The 19366-nt window shown below is 42.3% G+C and overlaps 1 long non-coding RNA gene across 3 annotated transcripts; it reads left to right on the forward strand.

Annotated features, from left to right (window-relative positions):
• The first annotated feature begins 928 nt into the window (after positions 1-928).
• Positions 929-18853, forward strand: LOC143934473 (uncharacterized). 3 transcript variants are annotated; one of them, XR_013263277.1, is made up of 4 exons: positions 929-1269; positions 4435-4585; positions 8587-8766; positions 18040-18853. It is a non-coding gene; the product is annotated as an uncharacterized LOC143934473 (long non-coding RNA). The 3 variants fall into 3 exon arrangements; XR_013263278.1 differs by lacking the exon at positions 929-1269 and adding an exon at positions 1276-4035; XR_013263276.1 differs by lacking the exon at positions 929-1269 and having other exon boundaries at positions 1277-4585.
• Positions 18854-19366: the final 513 nt, after the last annotated feature.

The raw sequence follows: 19366 nt of genomic DNA on the forward strand, positions 1-19366 counted from the left end.
GTTGTGAGGATGAGGCCCTTGTCCTTATCAACATGGGGACAAGGTGCTTTGAGGGGTCACAGACCCCCAAAGCATCCTCCCAATGTTGAGGGTATGTGGCCTGGTACGGTTCAGGAGGGAGGGGGGGCCGCTCTCTCGTCCCCCCCTCTTTTCCTGCGGCCTGCCAGGTTGCGTGCTCGGATAAAGGGTCTGGTATGGATATTTAGGGGGACCCCCACGTCAATTTTTTTTTTAAATTTGATGCGGGGTTCCCCTTAATATCCATATCAGACCTGAAGGGTCTGGTATGGATATTTGGGGGGACCCCCACGTCAATTTTTTTTTTAAATTTGACACGGGGTTCCCCTTAATATCCATGTCAGACCTGAAGGGCCCTTTGATTGAATTTAGGGGAACCCCCACGCTTTTTTTTTTTTTTTTTAATCAATGAATGAATGAATTGTCGGCTAATACAGAGAACACTCATTGAGTGTTCTCTGTATTACGGAGACCCGACAATTTAGCCGCAAGTGATTTTAAAAGACTTTTTTTCCTGCACAAATGACACTTTGTGCAGCGACAGTTCTAAGCACCAGAAACATGCGCCCCTTCACAGGCATACTATAGATACCCCCCAGCTACGAAATTTAAAGGAATATTACACTTTTATTGTTTCACTTTAATCATTATTAAAATCACTGCTCCTGAAAAAACGGCCGTTTTTAAAACTTTTTTTTGCATTGATCCATGTCCCCTGGGGCAGGACCCAGGTCCCCAAACACTTTTTAGGACAGTAACTTTCATATTACCCTTTAAAATGAGCACTTTAGATTGTGAACGTTCGAGTCCCATAGACTTTAATAGGGTTCTAAAGTTCACACGAAGTTTAGGTCTGTTCGCAGGTTCTGGTGCGAACCGAACAGGGGGGTGTTCGGCTCATCCCTAGTGCTGAAGAACAGGGGTAGAGCTGTAGAGGCAGCATGAGATGGTAATGTTGATAGACCTTCAGCAGTGTTACCAACCATCAGTAAATTCACTGACAGTTTGTAAAAATTTGTGATGTTTTCATCTGTCAGTGAATGTTCATTACAGACAGACATCCAGTGCCAATAAAAATTAAGCCTACGGTAGCTCTGCCTCTCCACAGTTTTCAGCCAACGAGAACACATTGTACCCTCCCCCTTCCCCAGCGCACCTTATTTTACTTTATCACAGGAGATGCCGGAGCGGCAGGGAGGAGGAGTGGACACAGCCTGCAGTGGAGGATGGACTTCAGTCTACCAGGAGAAGGTAAGCTGGCTGGGCTGAGTGAAATGTAGTCTTGTCAGTGTCAGCTTACCTTGGTGGGCAATAGGAGGGGAGAGAGGATGAGCTTTTTCTATCAGGAGCAGAACTTTCCTTTAATGTGAGCAGAACTGTCCTGCTTCTGAAGGGAGGACATTTTTTGAGATCTCCCCCAATCTCTACTACACCTACCTGCTCACCAGGCACAGCCTCCGCCTCTCCTGCATTACCACCTCATGTGTCTGTGGGTTGCTGGGGCACTACAAATTCCAGCATGTCAGAAGAGGGGAGGCAGTATCTATGTGATTGTTAAGGCTGATTTTTAGATGAAAAGTGATGATGTGTGTGTCTATGTGTCTGAGTGTATGCTGTATGATCCATATGTGTGCTCACTACTACTCAACAGAAGTCAAACAGACATGTTCATGTTCAACTTTTGCTGTGTTGCCAACTGCCTATAAATGTTCATGGTGAATTGGCAAGTTCAGCCTGGAATCTGGTAGCCTGAGTCTGACCCTCAGTCTGGGTGCGCACCTATGCTGTGACACCATGGTGCAAAACAGACATGGCTTGTTTTCACACGCCCCACTGCCCAATTTGAGGCTAAGCTTGCCAGTCCACCATTCAGCTGCCTTCACAACTGCACATGTGCAGCTCAGACCCAGCAACAAGAGGATTTTTTAAAACCCTTTTCCCGCTAGAATCCTGCCACATCAAGGGCCAAGGTGAAAAGAAATGTGTAATGGGACACTGATGTAAGAGGGCTCTTATGTTAGGGAGCAATCCCGGGGGACTACAGAATATGACGTGAAGGGAGAAAGCTGGAGAAAGTGTTTGCAGGTGTCTGACATTGCACTCATGATACACCAATTTACTGATCACAGGTGCATTGCTTTGAAAGCTTCTGTGGAAAAAGATGAATGTGCATTTTTTCCCTGCAGAAATATGTGCATTCATTATTATTTTTTCCTTAGCCATTTCAATACGGGACACTTTTCATCCCTTCCTGCCGAAGGCCAATTTTCAGCTTTCAGTGCTGTCACAATTTGAATGACAATTGCGCAGTCATGCAACACTGTGCCCATATGAACTTTTTATAACACAAATAGAGCTTTCTTTTAGTGGTATTTAATCACCACTGGGGTTTTTATTTTTTTCTAAATAAATGGAAAAAGGCCAAAAACTTTGAAAAAATACGTGTTTTCTTTGTTTCTGTTATACAATTCTGCAAATAAATAATTTCATAAATTCATAAATTTAGGTAAAATGTATACTGCTATATTTCATTGGTGAAAATAACCCAAATCAGTGTATATTATTTAGTCTGTAGGAAGGTTATAGAGTCCACAAACTATGATATACATATATTATATCTGGAAATTGATCAGTTCTGATGTACTGATGGCCTCATCTCATTTCTTGAGACTTAAAAATGGCTGGACATTATAAATATCTCTCCTTTTGAAAAATAGACAGCCTCCTAAATGGTACCGTTTAGGAGATATTTTCTCTACCTATAGGTAGGCCATATTATAGGCTTACCTTTAGGTAAATGTCAGCAGAGGGAGCGTAGTTCCTCTTTAAGGCCTTTTTGCTTTAATCCCATATGTTTTACTGTTTTGTAATACCTTTTACTGTAAATATTTTTTCTTGCACTATTTTTTTTTTTCTTTAATTTAAACATTTAAAAAATACACTGAAGCCCCATACACACTATCAGATTTTCTGCTGATTTTTGTCTTCAGATTTACCAAAACCATTTAGTGGAAGGGCCTGCCTGATTGCAAACAAATGAAAACTCCTAAGGTTTAACCTCATATTCCATGGTTTTGGTAAATCTGAAGGAAAAAATCAGCAGAAAATCTGATAGTGTGTATAGGGCTTAACTCTCTAAATACCCTAAATGAGAAATCCTTGTCATTTTGAAGAGTGCTACTCTGTACATTCCTATCTGGGTGTGGCAGTGAGGGTCACAGACATTTCTTAAAGGTCAGCATTTTTACAGCAGATATATTAAATGGTGCATTTTTCTGTTAAATGTGATGGCAGCCCTTTTTTTGTTTGTAAAAGGTTATCTGTGGTATTAACTGACCCCATCAATAATTACTCTCAATATTCTGGCGCTTAGATTGTTCTCCTATGAGCTGGAAAATGTCTGTGCAAGGTGAGTCTGTGTTCCTTGTGGTACCTACATATAGATACCTATAGTGCACACAAAAGCAGAGGGTGTCTTTGTTCTTCCTCTCCAAGGTGATTGGAGCTGCCCAAGGAACCAGTCTGGTTTGAAGGTATGCTCCGATATCTATGCTACATGGATGGGCCCTCTCCTTTGGGTATTGTGTATAAACTTATTGCTACTATCTAGGTTATTGTCCAATGTGGGGAGACTTCTAACCATATCTGGTAGACACCTTGCTGCTCCTAACTGAGAAAGTGTCATAGTGGGTAGTTGTAGGAGTAATAGGAGTGGTAGTTTTTGCTTTCATGTCCACTATTTGTTTGATCTTGACAACCAATGAGTCATATTCACTGTTGCCACAAAGCAACAGTGTGAAACTCTCAAATCTCCATGTGTTCCACCTTCCAAGCAGTCACATTCATGATTAGTGTCAGTTCCACACTGCTGTCCCAGGGAGCAGGCTAAACAAAAGAGTTTTGGTGTTACAGATTTTACCTAGTACCTTACCATGCTGGACTACTGTGAGGATTCTGGCAACAAATGGAGCCAACTCTGAAAGTTTCTATGAGGATAACAAAGCCCTACAATCCATGGTGAGAGCCAACATTCATGAAAGTATGAGTTCTTAATGTGGTACCACAATCTTCATCCCAAGGGGAGTCCTAGATGTCCACATAACATGCATCAGGGCCCTCTAGTGTTTCCAGAGAATGCACAATTGCCTGATTTGTTAGATGGGCCCAGGTGTACAGAATGTCCCTTCAGCATTTCTGCCCTTAGTTCCTGGATGACATACATTCTACTTCAAATATAACAGTTATCAATGAGATCCATTGTGTTGTGTCCAAAATCATATTCTTCTTCAAAAAGTATTGCTGAACACTGACTTTGGTAGTGAATTAGGCCCTTATTGAAAAGACACTTTACCGCTGAAGCATCTAGGAACAACAGGACAGTAGATCACTTATTTCCCTATGGTTTATCTCTTGCAGCTATATCTTGCAGTTCCAGTGCATATTGCAGAACGGATTTCCCTGCTCTCTGCTGATGAAGTGGGTCCTAAAGTCTCCTGATGTCACTGCTTGGCTATACAACTTATCTAGGCAATATCTTGTCCAGGGGATCCTAGTCTACCACTGGAAGGTGCAGTAATAACTTTCTTGCTTTCCCCTCTAGGGGGTTAATGAATGTTCTGCCTGCCAAGTGGGTGGGATTACATATGTTAGAATCGGGCCCCACAGTTTCTTGTCCCTATCATCCAAGCCCTGATGCGACTCTGTGTAGATGTTAATTATAGTTGCAGGAATCCTGCTAGGAATAAGAGGAGGGTTATTGCAGAGGTGGTAGGGTGCCTGATTTCCCCTGGAGTACTAGTATTGGGTGCTACAGTTGTTCCTTCACCATTGCCTGACATGAATATATCCATGACTACGTAGACATCAAGTTTTACAGAACAGTCAAACGGCCGAATAATCAGACAGGAATGGTAACTTGCGGTTTACTAAACAGGTGAAGAGCTAAAAGCAATAATGCAAAACAGGTTCAGGATGACAAAGATCATGCAAAAACTGAAACATAATAAAAACAGATTATGAAAGCTACACAAACATATACTTTTCATAGCAGTATCTTAGTGGCGCAATTGGGGTAATGTGGCTGCACAACAGTTATAAGACTATTGTGTCATTTTAGTCAGCATCAGCCAGACTAGGGGGTGTTTTACTAAAGGCAAATAGTCTGTGCATTGCAAGTGCACCTGCAAGTGCACTTCAAATTGCTCTTCATCTGTGGGGAACATGCAAGGAAAATAAAAAACTGACTTTTTTGCTTGTGTATTATTGGATGATAGAAATCAGCAGAGCTTTCCCTTATTCCAGAGCTTCATCTCAGATCTAGCTTGCAGTGCACTTGAAACACACTTATGGGTGCACTTGCAGTGCGCAGCATATTTGTTATTAGTAAATAGACCTCTAGGTGTCAGTTTAAACATTAAAATCATTCACATTCTTAGGCCTCATGCACACGAGACGCAGATGAAACCTCTGTTAAAAAAAAGCTGAAACGCGCGTTTAGAAACTCGCGTTTTGCCACGTTTGCATGCCGCGTTTAGACGCGTTTGCGTTTAAACGCGTTTATAAAGATAACATCATGTAGACCCTCCCCAAGCTCTCAAAGCATTTTTTTTAACTATTTCTGCTATTTTGATCAGAGTGAGCAGCAGCAGCATAGAGAGCAGTTGTACACTTGCATTTGCCGTGTCACTTGCCACGGCACCTGCCACAAGTTGTGGATTGTCCACTTGCCACGTCACTTGCCACAAGTTGGGGATTGTCCACTTGCCACATCACCTGCCACGTCACCTGCCACAAATTGTGGATTGTCCACTTGCCACGTCACTTGCCACATCACCTGCCACGTCACTTGCCACGAGATGTGGATTGTCCACTTTCCACGTCATCTGCCATGCCACCTGCCACAAGCTGTGGATTGTCCACTTGCCACGTCACCAGCCACATCACCTGCCACAAGTTGTGGATTGTCTGCTTGCCGCGTCACTTGCCACATCACTTGCCACATCACCTGCCACGTCACTTGCCACGTCACCTGCCACAAGTTGTGGATTGTTCACCTGCCACAAGTTGTGGATTGTCCACTTGCCACGTCACTTGCCACAAGCTGTGGATTGTCCACTTGCCACATCACTTGCCACATCACCTGCCACGTCACTTGCCACGTCACCTGCCACAAGTTTTGTATTGTCCACTTGCCACGTCAGCTGCCACGTCACTTGCCACGAGATGTGGATTGTCCACTTTCCACGTCATCTGCCATGCCACCTGCCACAAGCTGTGGATTGTCCACTTGCCACGTCACCAGCCACATCACCTGCCACAAGTTGTGGATTGTCCACTTGCCACGTGACTTGCCACATTACCTGCCACGTCACTTGCCACATCACCTGCCACAAGTTGTGGATTGTCTACTTGCCGCGTCACTTGCCACTTCACCTGCCACGTCACTTGCCACGTCACCTGCCACAAGTTGTGGATTGTTCACTTGCCACGTCACCTGCCACGTAACCTGCCACAAGTTGTGGATTGTCCACTTGCCACGTCACTTGCCACAAGCTGTGGATTGTCCACTTGCCACATCACTTGCCACGTCACTTGCCATGTCACCTGCCACAAGTTTTGGATTGTCCACTTGCCACGTCAGCTGCCACGTCACTTGCCACATCACCTGCCACGTCACCTGCCACAAGTTGTGGATTGTCCACTTGCCACGTCACTTGCCACATCACCTGCCACGTCACTTGCCACGAGATGTGGATTGTCCACTTGCCATGTCACTTGCCACGTCAGCTGCCACGTTACTTGCCACGTCAGCTGCCACGTCACTTGCCACAAGATGTGGATTGTCCACTTTCCACGTCACCTGCCATGCCATCTGCCACAAGTTGTGGATTGTCCACTTACCACGTCACCAGCCACATCACCTGCCACAAGTTGTGGATTGTCCACTTGCCACACCACTTTCCACGTCACCTGCCACGTCACCTGCCACAAGATGTGTATTGTCCACTTGCCACGTCACCAGCCACATCACCTGCCACAAGTTGTGGATTGTCCACTTGCCACATCCCTTGCCACGTCCCCTGCCACGTCACCTGCCACAAGTGGATTGTCCACTTGCCACATCACTTGCCACATCACCTGCCACAAGTTGTGGATTGTCCACTTGCCACGTCACCTGACACAAGTTGTGGATTGTCCACTCGCCACGTCACTTGCCACATCCCCTGCCACAAGTGGATTGTCCACTTGCCACATCACTTGCCACATCACCTGCCACAAGTTGTGGATTGTCCACTTGCCACGTCACCTGACACAAGTTGTGGATTGTCCACTCGCCACGTCACTTGCCACATCACCTGCCACAAGTGGATTGTCCACTTGCCACGTCACTTGCCACGTCCCCTGCCACAAGTGGATTGTCCACTTGCCACGTCACTTGCCACGTCACCTGCCACAAGTTATGGATTGTCCACTTGCCACGTCACATGCCAGTCACCTGCCACAAGTTGTTGATTTTCCACTTGCCACGTCACCTGCCAAGTCACTTGCCGCGTCACCTGCCAGGTCACTTGCCACGTCACCTGCCACAAGTTGTCTATTGTCCACTTGCCACGTCACATGCCAGTCACCTGCCACAAGTTGTTGATTTTCCACTTGCCACGTCACCTGCCAAGTCACTTGCCGCGTCACCTGCCAGGTCACTTGCCACGTCACCTGCCACAAGTTGTCTATTGTCCACTTTCCACGTCACTTGCCACTTCACCTGCCACATCACTTGCCACAAGTTGTGGATTGTCCACTTGCCACATCACTTGCCACCTGCCATGTCACTTGCCACAAGTTGTGGATTGTCCACTTGCCACGTCACTTGCCACAAGTTGTGGATTGTCCACTTGCAATTGCAATTGTTTAAAATATTTTTCTAATGGTTTTTCATCATTTGCAATCATTTTTGAGATTTTTAATGTAAAAAAAAAAGGTCACCTTTAAAAACGCATATAAACGCAAACGCGGCTAAACGCGGTAGCAGCGTTTTGCCGCGTTTTGCCGCGTTTTGCGTCTGAAACGCAGAAATTTTTGTTTCTGAACGCATTTTTTTGCTTCTGGAAAAACTAGATTAAACGCAACTGCATATAAACGGAAAAAAACGAGACTGTGTGCATGGACACATAGGATAACATTGAATGAGTTCAGGTGCAGTTGAAAAAACTGTCCAACTGCATCTGAACGCGCGTTTAACTGCGTCTCGTGTGCATGAGGCCTTAAAGGGCAATAAACATAAAACAAAAATACTCCAAGTGAAAGATACAGTACATTTATGTATGTTATATCCACCAAATTTACCCCCCCCCCCCCCTATTTATTTTAGTATATAAATTATGCTAAAAAATGTCACATTATAAATAAAGGAAATAGTCAATAAAAAAACAAAAAACAAAAAACAAAAAACTGTCATACTTTGATTAATTTCAAGGGAATTGCTTATAATTCCTAGATCCATCAACTTACTGCTCAGATTTCCTTTTATGAGATGTGACTAACTATAGGTGCTATTTTCTTATATTCCAGAAGCCCTGAAATTGGTGGTTGAGAGATTTTCAAGATTGACAGAAGAGGCATGAACAGTGCCTCTAGTGATGTAGGGGGACCTACAGTGCCTACCAGAGGAAATACACCTTAGTGTTGAGTAACAGTAGAGCCTGGAGCTCTGCAAGAGGACTAAGATTTTACTCACTGCTTGCCTGCAATGTAAGTATAAACGTTCATATTTTACATTGCTGAGTTAACTTTTCTCTTAAAGGCAGGGTTACATTAACCACTTGACCTCAGGAAAGTTTTACTTCCTTCATTGCTATTCAGAACTGCTGTACTTTAACTGAAAATTGCTTGGTCATGCAACCCTATAGGCAAGTGAAATTGATATAACTTTATTTCCCACACAAATAGAGCTTTCTTTTTTTGGTATTTAATCATCTCTGATTTATTTTATTTTTTTGCTGTATAAATTACCCCCCCCCCCCAAAAAAAAAATCTTGTAAAATCTTAGTTTCTGGTATAAAAATCTTTCTTCATATATTTAGGCCAACATGTATTCTGCTACATTGAACAAAATGTGAAGATTATGGTGTATAAAAGGGGCCTCTTATAATTGCTAGAACAGTCTAATATCAAGGGAGCACCAATCCAGTAATAGTAAAATAGCAAAAGAGGGTAAGTGGTAAAATGGGCGTTAAGCAGTGGTTCCCTGGATAATTAAATTCACATCACATATACACATATATATATCAAATAGTTGAAAAAAGCTTATTACTACATGAAAAAACAAAAGTTCAGTCACAAGGGGGATATAGAAGCCCACATGGAATCACATGTGTGTTACAAGAAGTCAGACGTGGCGTGGAATGTACCACATGGAGCTTGCCTGCATGTTTCATGGCACTGTTTTGCGTATTGTAAGCAGGATACTTTGTGGCATTTGTGTAGTAATGGCTTTCTTTTGGCAACTTGACCATGCAGGCCTTCTTTCTTCAAGTGCCTCCTCATTGCATCTTGAAACAGTCACACCACATGTTTTCAGAGAGCCCCGTACTTCACCTGAAGTTATTTGTGGGTTTTTCTTTGCATCCTAAACAATTTTCCTGGCAGTTGTTGCTGAAATTTTAGTTGGTCTACCCGACCGTGGTTTGGTTTCAACATAACCCCTAATTTTCCACTTCTTGATCAGAGTTTGAATGCTACTGATTGGCATTCTCAATTCCTTGGGTATCTTTTTATATCCCTTTATTGTTTTATATAATTCAACTACCTTTTCCTGTAGATCTTTTGGCAATTCTTTTGCTTTCCCCATGGCTCAAAATCCAAAAACTTCAGTGCAGCACTGGGTGAAAGATGCAAGGGTCTGTCAGGAGTCCATAGATGCATTGCCCTTTTATACGCACACACTAATTACAAGCAAACAGATCTCAGGTGAGGTTGGTTACCTTTAACCACTTGCCGACCGCCGCACGACGATATACGTCGGCAGAATGGCACGGGCAGGCATATGGGCGTATATATAAGTCCCTGCCTTCCCGCGGGTGGGGGGCCCGATCGGGCCCCCCCCGGTGCCTGCAGCGGTCGGCATTTGTTCGGGAGCGATCCGGGATGAGGGGGCGGCCATTCATTCATGGCCACCCCCTCGCGATCGCTCCCGACGAATAGAAATGCTCCGTGACATGTGATCTCTCCTCCGTGTCGGTATTTTTCGTTCCGACACCGAGGAGAGAGGATCGGTGAGTTGCACCAACACACCACACGTACAGTAGAACATGCCAGGCACACTCACACCCCCCCTTTACCCCCCGATCACCCCCCCAATTACCCCTGCCCCCCCTAGTCACAGTGACACCAATTGCATTTTTTTTTTCTTTTTTTTTGCATTGGTGTCATTTGTGACTGTAATAACTGTTAGGGCAGTTAGGGTTAGCCCTCTTTAGTTCTAATGTGCCCCCCTAACCCCCCCAATAAAGGTTTAACCCCGTGATCACCCCCCGTCGCCAGTGTCACTAAGGCTGGGGTCACATTGCAGCGGTTTATGAGAACGAATGTGATTCGCACCGCACTGCAGTGCAAATCACATCCGATCTCTGTGCGATTCGAGTTCAGCCATACAGATAGTATGGCTGAATTCGCGCCGCACCCGCCGCACCCGCCGCAAATTCGCACGGGACCCTTTTTTTGGTCCGCAGCAGAATCGGATCGCATGGGTGTTCACACCATGCGATCCGAGTTTGCAGATCGCACTGCGATATGTGAACTGATCTGGGGGTGTCATTAACATTTCACTGACACTCCCAGCAGTTCGCATAGGGCAGTGTGAACTGCCGCTGGGAGGCATGCGATGCGGGAACCCGCCGCGGATTCATGGCGTTCCCGCATCGCTCCAGTGTGAACCCAGCCTAATAAGCGATCATTTTTCTGATCGCTGTATTAGTGTCACAGGTGACGCTAGTTAGGCAGGTAGGTATTTAGGTTCGACGCAACTTTTTATAGCGCCAGGGACCCCCATATACTACCGCATAAAGCCCCCTGATTGCCCCCTAGTTAACCCTTTCACCAGTGATCACCATATAACGGTTACAGGTGACGCTGGTTGGTTAGTTATTTTTTTATAGTTTCAGGGCACCATTTATTACCTAGTCTCACTAGTGTACCCCTAAATTTAGGGGTGTCTACTTTCCAAAATGGGGTCATTTGGGGGGGCGTTTGTGCCATCTTGCCATTTTATGGCCTTCAAAACTGTAACGCCCTTAGAAAGCCTGAAGGCGGTGCTTGGTTTTCGGGGCCCCGTACGCGGCTAGGCTCCCATAAAGTCCCACATATGTGGTATCCCCGTACTCAGGAGAAGCAGCAGAATTAATTTTGGGGTAAAAAAAAGTTTGTAATTTTCCCGCAACTTGTGGCAAAATATAAAATATTCCATGGACTCAACATGCCTCTCAGCAAATAGCTTGGGGTGTCTACTTTCTAAAATGGGGTCATTTGTGGGGGTTTTGTGCCATCTTGGCATTTTATGGCCTTCAAAACTGTAATAGGTAGTGAGGAGTGAAGTCAAATATTTACGCCCTTAGAAAACCTGAAGGCGGTTCTTGGCTTTCGGGGCCCCGTACGCGGCTAGGCTCCCAAAAAATCCCACACATGTGCTATCCCCATACTCAGGAGAAGCAGCAGAATTTATTTTGGGGTGTCATTTCACATATGCCCATGGCATATGTGAGCAATATATCATTTAGTGACAACTTTGTTAAAAAAAAAAAAAAAAAATTAAAGTTTGTAATTTTCCCGCAACTTGTGGCAAAATATAAAATATTCCATGGACTCAACATGCCTCTCAGCAAATAGCTTGGGGTGTCTACTTTCTAAAATGGGGTCATTTGTGGGGGTTTTGTGCCATCTTGGCATTTTATGGCCTTCAAAACTGTAATAGGTAGTGAGGAGTGAAGTCAAATATTTACGCCCTTAGAAAACCTGAAGGCGGTTCTTGGCTTTCGGGGCCCCGTACGCGGCTAGGCTCCCAAAAAATCCCACACATGTGGTATCCCCGTACTCAGGAGAAGCAGCAGAATTTATTTTGGGGTGTCATTTCACATATGCCCATAGCATGTGTGAGCAATATATCAATTAGTGACAACTTTGTGTAAAAAAAAATAAAAAAATTTTTTTTTGTCATTATTCAATCGCTTGAGGCAAAAAAATAAAATATTCAATGGGCTCAACATGCCACTTATCAATTTCCTTAGGGGGTCTACTTTCCAAAATGGGGTCATTTGGGGGGGTTTTGTACTGCCCTGCCATTTTAGCACCTCAAGAAATGAGATAGGCAGTCGTAAACTAAAAGCTGCGTAAATTCCAGAAAACGTACCTTAGATTGTAGATGTGACAACTTTTGCGCAAACCAATAAATATACAGTTATTGACTTTTTTTTACCAAAGATATGTGGCTGAATTCATTTTGGCCTAAATGTATGACTAAAATTTAGTTTATTGGATTTTTCTAATAACAAAAAGTAGAAAATATCATTTTTTTTCAAAATTTGCGGTCTTTTTCCATTTATATCGCAAAAAGTAAAAATCGCAGAGGCAATCAAATACCATCAAAAGAAAGCTCTATTTGTGGGAAGAAAAGGACGCACATTTTGCTTGGGTACAACATTGCATGACCGCGCAATTACCAGTTAAAGCAGCGCAGTGCCAAATTGTAAAAAGACCTCTGGTCATTTACCAGCAAAATGGTCCGGTCTGAAAGTGGTTAATAGCCACTCAGACCCCTTTGTGTCAAATTGTGTGCATGTTATCAGGCCAAAATCACCAGGGTATGTAAACTTTTGATCAGTGTAATCTGGTTAGTTCCTGTTGCCATTACGATTTAAAAAGAGTAAACACAATTTACTGATCATACATGACTTCAGTAAAACACTAACCATAAGTGAAAGAAAAGGTTTTTGTATTATTCATATTCTCTGAAAAATCATAAATTCTGCCAGGGTATGTAAACTTATGAGCATATCTATATATGTGTACATGTGATGTGTATTTATTATCCAGGGAACCCACGCTTAACAACCATTTTACCACTTACCCAATTTTGCTATTCTGGTACATTTCTTTGGTAAAAAAAAAAAAAAAGTGTATATTATTTAGTCTGTGTGAAAGTTTTAGAGTCTACAAACCATAGTATATAGTATACCGTATATATTTGAAAATTGATAAATTCTGATGTATTGGCCTAATTTCTTGTGGCCCTAAAATGACAGGACAGTACAAATACCCGCCAAGTGACCCCTATTTAAAAAGTAGACAGTCCAAGATATTTATTACAAGGTATGGCAAAGTTTTTTAAGTGGAATTTTTTGGCACAATTATTTGGAAAATGAAATTAAATAAAAAAAAAATGTATTCACATTTTTTTTTACATACTGTCACCAGAGCAGTACAAGTGTCATCAAATATCTGGTGTTGTAGTGATCAGGGACTAACTGTTGACAGTATGTAACTTTTTTTACATTCCTTTTTACATTTTTTACTCGGAGGGGGGGGGGGGGTAATCAGGGATTTGTTTTTCTTTTTTTCACTGCCATTGCTTATATGGTATGACAATTGACTTAGGTACCATGTAATAGCTGTGGGTCAATCATAGGATTACAATAGTAAGTAGCATGTCATGAATGAAAACCATTGAATTACAGTTTTGCTTACATGTAATCTTGTAATTGCTGTGATTTGTGATTGTGACATTGCCATATCCGATGTATTGCTGTTAACTCCCTGGGACTGTCCCATTTTCCTGCACCCTGTCAGGACTGCAGACTTGCTTCCTGACATTTTCCCTCTTACCTTGTGAATTGTCCTTATTCACAAGGTAAGAGGGTAAAGCGTTTCTCAGGGATCATATTATTTCCTATACTACCAAGTTCAAAAAACACTCCTGACTACAATACTAACAGGCTAGCGAGTCCCTCTGTTTGGCACATGTGGCTCTGTCTCAGAACCACTCTCTGGCCAACAGACAGGCCTGGCAGGCTGCCAAACATAGTTTTGACTACTTAGCAGAGCAACAGGAGGCTAAATTGTCCTACTACCCCTTGAAATTTCATAAATATGGCAACAAGGCAGGTAAGTTATTGCAAAACTCTGTTTGGGCCCTCACTGCCCCACATATATATTGGGTTTGAGGACCTCCACAGGCTTTTTTCTTGCTACATCTTCAGAAGCCAATAAACTTCCTACAGCTTCCTATGCCTCCCTTAATTCATGGGGTATCCATTTAACACTTAGCTGCCCTAAATCTTTCTATGACCCTGGAAGATGTTCTGTAAAAATAGTTCCAATGGCTAAACCCCAGGACCAAAAGGTTACACCGTGGAATTTTACAAACTTGCTTATGACTTCATACTAAATTACCATACCATACCATATTAAACTTATTACACAGAAAGGGAAAGACCCTATGCAACTGTGCTCGCATAGGCCAATTTCTCTGATCGTTGATGCCAAAATTATTTTTCAACGTACATCGACGTGCGTTGGTCGGGAACCAGTTAATAAGGCCTTGATGGCGCTTTAACATGTCAAAGCTCATCCAACTCAAGATATTGCTATTATCTCTGTTGATGCAGAAAAGGCCTTTGATAATATCAGCTTCTCCGGCTGTTCATAGTTATGACGGGGTTTGGCCAGGTTTTGACTTTGTTCAAAAGATGTATACTTCCACCACAGCTCATTTAGTAACCCCAGACTTCATGTCAGCAGCTCTTCCTTTGACTAAGGGGACAAAGCAAGGCAACCCCCTTTCTCCCCTTCTGTTCAATTTCTCTTCAATATCGTGATTGAACCAATATCCCAACTTCTTAACTCTGAGAAAGGGATAAGATGTGTCACGATTCTCAGGCGTCTTTATTTTTTAGATGAGGTGTTGCTTTTCTCTTCCGATCAATTATTGGACTTTGTGAGGCTCCAAAATCTCTTTGCGACATTCCAGAAATGCTCAGGATTACGAATTACTGGAACTTTGATAAAAGTGAAGTTTTAGCCCTGTATCTATCAGTGTCTACTGGCTTTCTTCTGCACAATTTAGTATTGAGAGCAAGTCTATCACCTATCTGGGCATAGAAAAGGCTGGGAGCCATATTTACTATACTACTTCAACTACCCTCCATTATTAAACAAGATTGTACAAGGGTTGGAAGCATGGATGACCCTTTCTGTTTCACTCTTTAGGAGATGACACTTCTTTAAAATGGTGTCATTTGCAAGACTACTCTACCCTATGCAAACCTTACCACTTTTCTAAAGCATTCGGTCTTCATTCAAATTCATACCACTCTGCTAGCCTTTCTATGGTGTCACAAGAAACCTTGCACTGCTCTTCAGAAATGGTGCTGCACAAGAGTGAAGATGGATTGGGTTTGTAAAATATAATGTTTCATAGTCTGCCTTGCTTGTGGCTTGTAAGACAGAGCCTGGACTGGTTATCAAGAATGTCCCGATATACCAATTTTACGCTAGGGAGAATGGTGGCTCCATTCAATCTTCCAGCTGTTTGTTCTCCATTCTAAGTTGAAATCCTTGCCTAAGATCAAATATAATGATATACCGTCTTAGCCTGGAAGAAAGAGCGAAGACTCCTGTGCTTGCTCTCAGCCATCTCCTCTTACCTACCCATTAAAGGCAACCCCATGTCCCCCCTTCCAGTGATCACAAGGCTTTCACTTAATGAACACTCTGCAGCCTCACCAAAGTTACGGCAGTCTTCAGCTGTGGTACATTTAAATCATTTATTCACTTGTCTACTCAATGTTTTCTCCCTGGATTTCACATTTTACACTACCACCAACTGCTTAGCTACCTTAAGACTTGCTTCTCCCCTTGCCAAGATTCTTTCAAACACTCCTTCCTTGAGGTAATGCTTTATTGTGACCACTGCTCTATGTTGGGCCTCTACTCCCATATCATCAATCATAAAACAGCAAAATACCACCTCACTCCTTTTAAACCCTGGATTCCAATTTTCTGCAATGACAGTGCTCTTGAAAAGATACTGGCGGGAAACCAAAGAATCAGTAACCTTGAGATATGTGAGTCCTGGTGACAAATTCAAAATTATGCATCAAGCCTAATACTGTATCCTTTTTGTACCAACAAAGCAGACTCCTCACAATTGGTTTGCCCATGGTCCAACCTACTGTATTTTAACGGCTATTTGAGTGCCCTTCGACCACTGTATTTTGGGACAAGGTCCTGGCAAATATTTCTCATGTTCATACAGCAAGAATCCCAAAGGATCCTATGCTATGTCTCTTCAGATGCAAAATACTCAGTGGAACTGGCACATACACCTAAAACTCAGAATGTGACTCAGTGTGCACACGTTTTCCTTTTGGTGGCCCGCAGAGCACTTCTTCTAACATGGATCCACCCTTCACTGCCTTGTGTATCAGCTGTGAAAAAGACCTTGATGACCTTATTTACCTTATAGAAATTGGATACCATCATCCAGAACATCAAGTCTACTAGACAATTCATTGCCAGTTGGAGCTATGAAACACGTCTTCTCAACAGCAGAGCTTTCATCCCACATGCAATCTTTTCATTATACTGACTGGGACAGCTAAGAGTGGGATTTTAGCAGTACCGAAAGGCTGAGTTTACCAACTCCTTGGGTAAACTTAAAGTAACCAAGATGAGTTATTCTTCTGTGCCTTCCATTCTCCCTTCCCCAGCAACTCTGGGATCCCCATACTAAAAGGACTTTTCCACTGGCCTCTAGTCTGGACACATTGAAAAGGCTCTTTTGGTTATCCTTCATTTGTTTTATTTTGTTCGTTTTCTGCTTTCCTGCTTCAACCCCGTAGGGGTAAGTGGTAAAGTTATGCATGGCTAGTAGTCATAGATTGATTCAATGCATTATTATGTTTGTTTTTGGTCCTTCCACATGCATGTCTCCCTCTTTATGACTTCACATGTTGTCTTGTATTCTCTTTTAGTTAAAAATGACAACATTTTTACAAAGAAAACAAATATATGTTTTTTTTTTCAATTTCACTCAAAACATACCATGCACCAATTGACCGATTAAGGGTTTAAGGGAAACGTAAAACCAATTCAACAGGGATCTGTTGACACCTACATGCCCCACACGGAGCGCAAGTCAGTGGGATGAATTCCCCTCTTCTTGCCAGCTCCCCTTTTCTGAGCATCTAGAGTGTCAAATAGCCCAGAGCCAATCAGTTTTAGTGCACTGGTGCTTGGGGAGGGGGCCCTCGTGTTTTGGGGAAACTCCTTCCAAAGCATTTTCGAGTGCTAAAGACATGCAGGTTGGCATGCAAATAGCAGAGAGCCTGCATAGTTGCTGCTCCCTTGCTATGGGGTTACCAGTCCTCATGTCTGGCGTGCTAGGCTGGTTAGCTCCAGGAAAGGGCAGGCAGGCATTTCTTGCTTACATTACAATAATAATAATAATAACAGTAGACATGCTGAACCTGTATTCTATTCAAACAAGTGAACAGTTTGAATATTAAACAATGTGAAAAAATGGATGAATGTTGTATAAATATGAGGATGAATCTTCATTCTGTGAAAGATAAATAGCAAGAATATTACATTGAATTTAAAAATAGATGTTGTGTAAATCTTGTTTGATGAAATTATCACATGGGTGAATCTTGTTTAAAAATAGGCAAAAAAACATTGTCATAGAGTGAATATGAAAAATATAACCTATGTCAAAAAAAAAAAAACAAGAGCATCTTGGGCAAAAGTTGTGCTAGTCTTGAATGAAAATAATTATAAATATAATCCTATGACATGAACTGTTTAATTTTTCTTGAACCAATCAGAATATTTTTAACAACAAGGTTGGTCTTTATTGAGAAGATATCACATAACAATTAACAGACATAAATGGTTATTCCATCCAGGGTGTCCATATCCGGTCAAATTTCTGTGGGCATCAATCAGAATATTTCATATATTATCTCCTTCTAGGAATAACATCTCGAGGAAAGAATGGGACACAAGATCAAGTAAGAAGGATAACTTAATAAAGGAAAGGTACATATCATTAAATTTGTAACTATAGTGTGTTGGACTGCACTGGTATAGATAATCTGAGCTATTTTGTATATAGCAAAGATACATAGGACAGGAAGTTATAGCAAATATCTCCACCAGGGATGCAGACAACAAGAAACTATTTTTTAGTAGGCTGAACATTGTCTGGAGGCTGATCATCAGACCTTTTTTTAACCAAAGAAAAGTTTAGGGTATATACTGCCCTCTGGCTGGCCCTCTTGTATTTACTTGGCAATTTGGGTTATGAAAAGCTTTGAATATATTGTCCCTGTTTTTGAGCATGAGTGCCTCTGGAAATAAGTATTCTCTCTCTTCTGTCATTTTGGCTTGGGGATTGGTCTTTAGTCTTGTGATGCCCCTCTCCTCATATCCGTACCTCTCTTACAGTGATTTCCCTACCCTGGGAATGATCTACCTACCCTTTTATTAAATGCCCTTCTCCTGGAGAAGCTTTTCTGTGAAACGCGTTGAGAAATTGTGATCCTTCTGCAAGTTTACAGCTGCCCCTCTTATGTATATATTATGTTCTATACATCCAATAAACATTTTTTTTCATTTCCAGAGCATGTGTATATGTTAGTAGTTGTACTGTAGAAGGCATCACTGTAATAACAGGTCCTGCTCAATGTGTAAAGGTGTTTACATTTTGTTGTGTTATTAGGATTTTAATTCTATCAACTATGCTTACACCAGGTTAAGTTAAGACAAATAAAATGATGGTTTTAAACAGGTGTATGTCTGTTTTTTTTCCCAGAGGTAATACAGAATTAAAGTCCGCTAACTTCCTTTTTTGACTGCTTTTCAGTCAATATTTTTTCTAGGCCACAGTGTAAGAGAGACAATATCCAGTGATATCATACAGCCGATGCACAATATGTGAGCAGATTGATACAATGTAAGAGGGAGGGACAATGCAGGTTTTATAATGCAATAAAAATAAGAGCTTACAGTATATCTTCAGAGACAATAGCAAAAAATATTGTATATTTGCTGCACAGTATGTAAGCAGCCCTTTTGAGCAAAATGAAAGAAGGAGAGATATGGCAGGTTTGTTTTCCTGAAATGAACATTAGAGTGCAATAGCTTAGACAATAGCCACCAATATTTTTGAGTCCCAGACCACTGGATAAAGCTAAATAGAACAGGAGAGGTGAAAGGAGCTGGTAAAGGTTGCAGGACAGAAGAGGTTAAAGAGGCTGGTAATGATGGCAATCCAGGAGAGGTGACAGGCAGGAGCTGG

This window comes from Lithobates pipiens, unplaced genomic scaffold (genome assembly GCF_037356315.1).
Source record: "Lithobates pipiens isolate NorthernLeopardFrog02 unplaced genomic scaffold, aLitPip1_a1.2 Scaffold_10, whole genome shotgun sequence".
NCBI classification, from domain to species: Eukaryota; Metazoa; Chordata; class Amphibia; order Anura; family Ranidae; genus Lithobates; species Lithobates pipiens.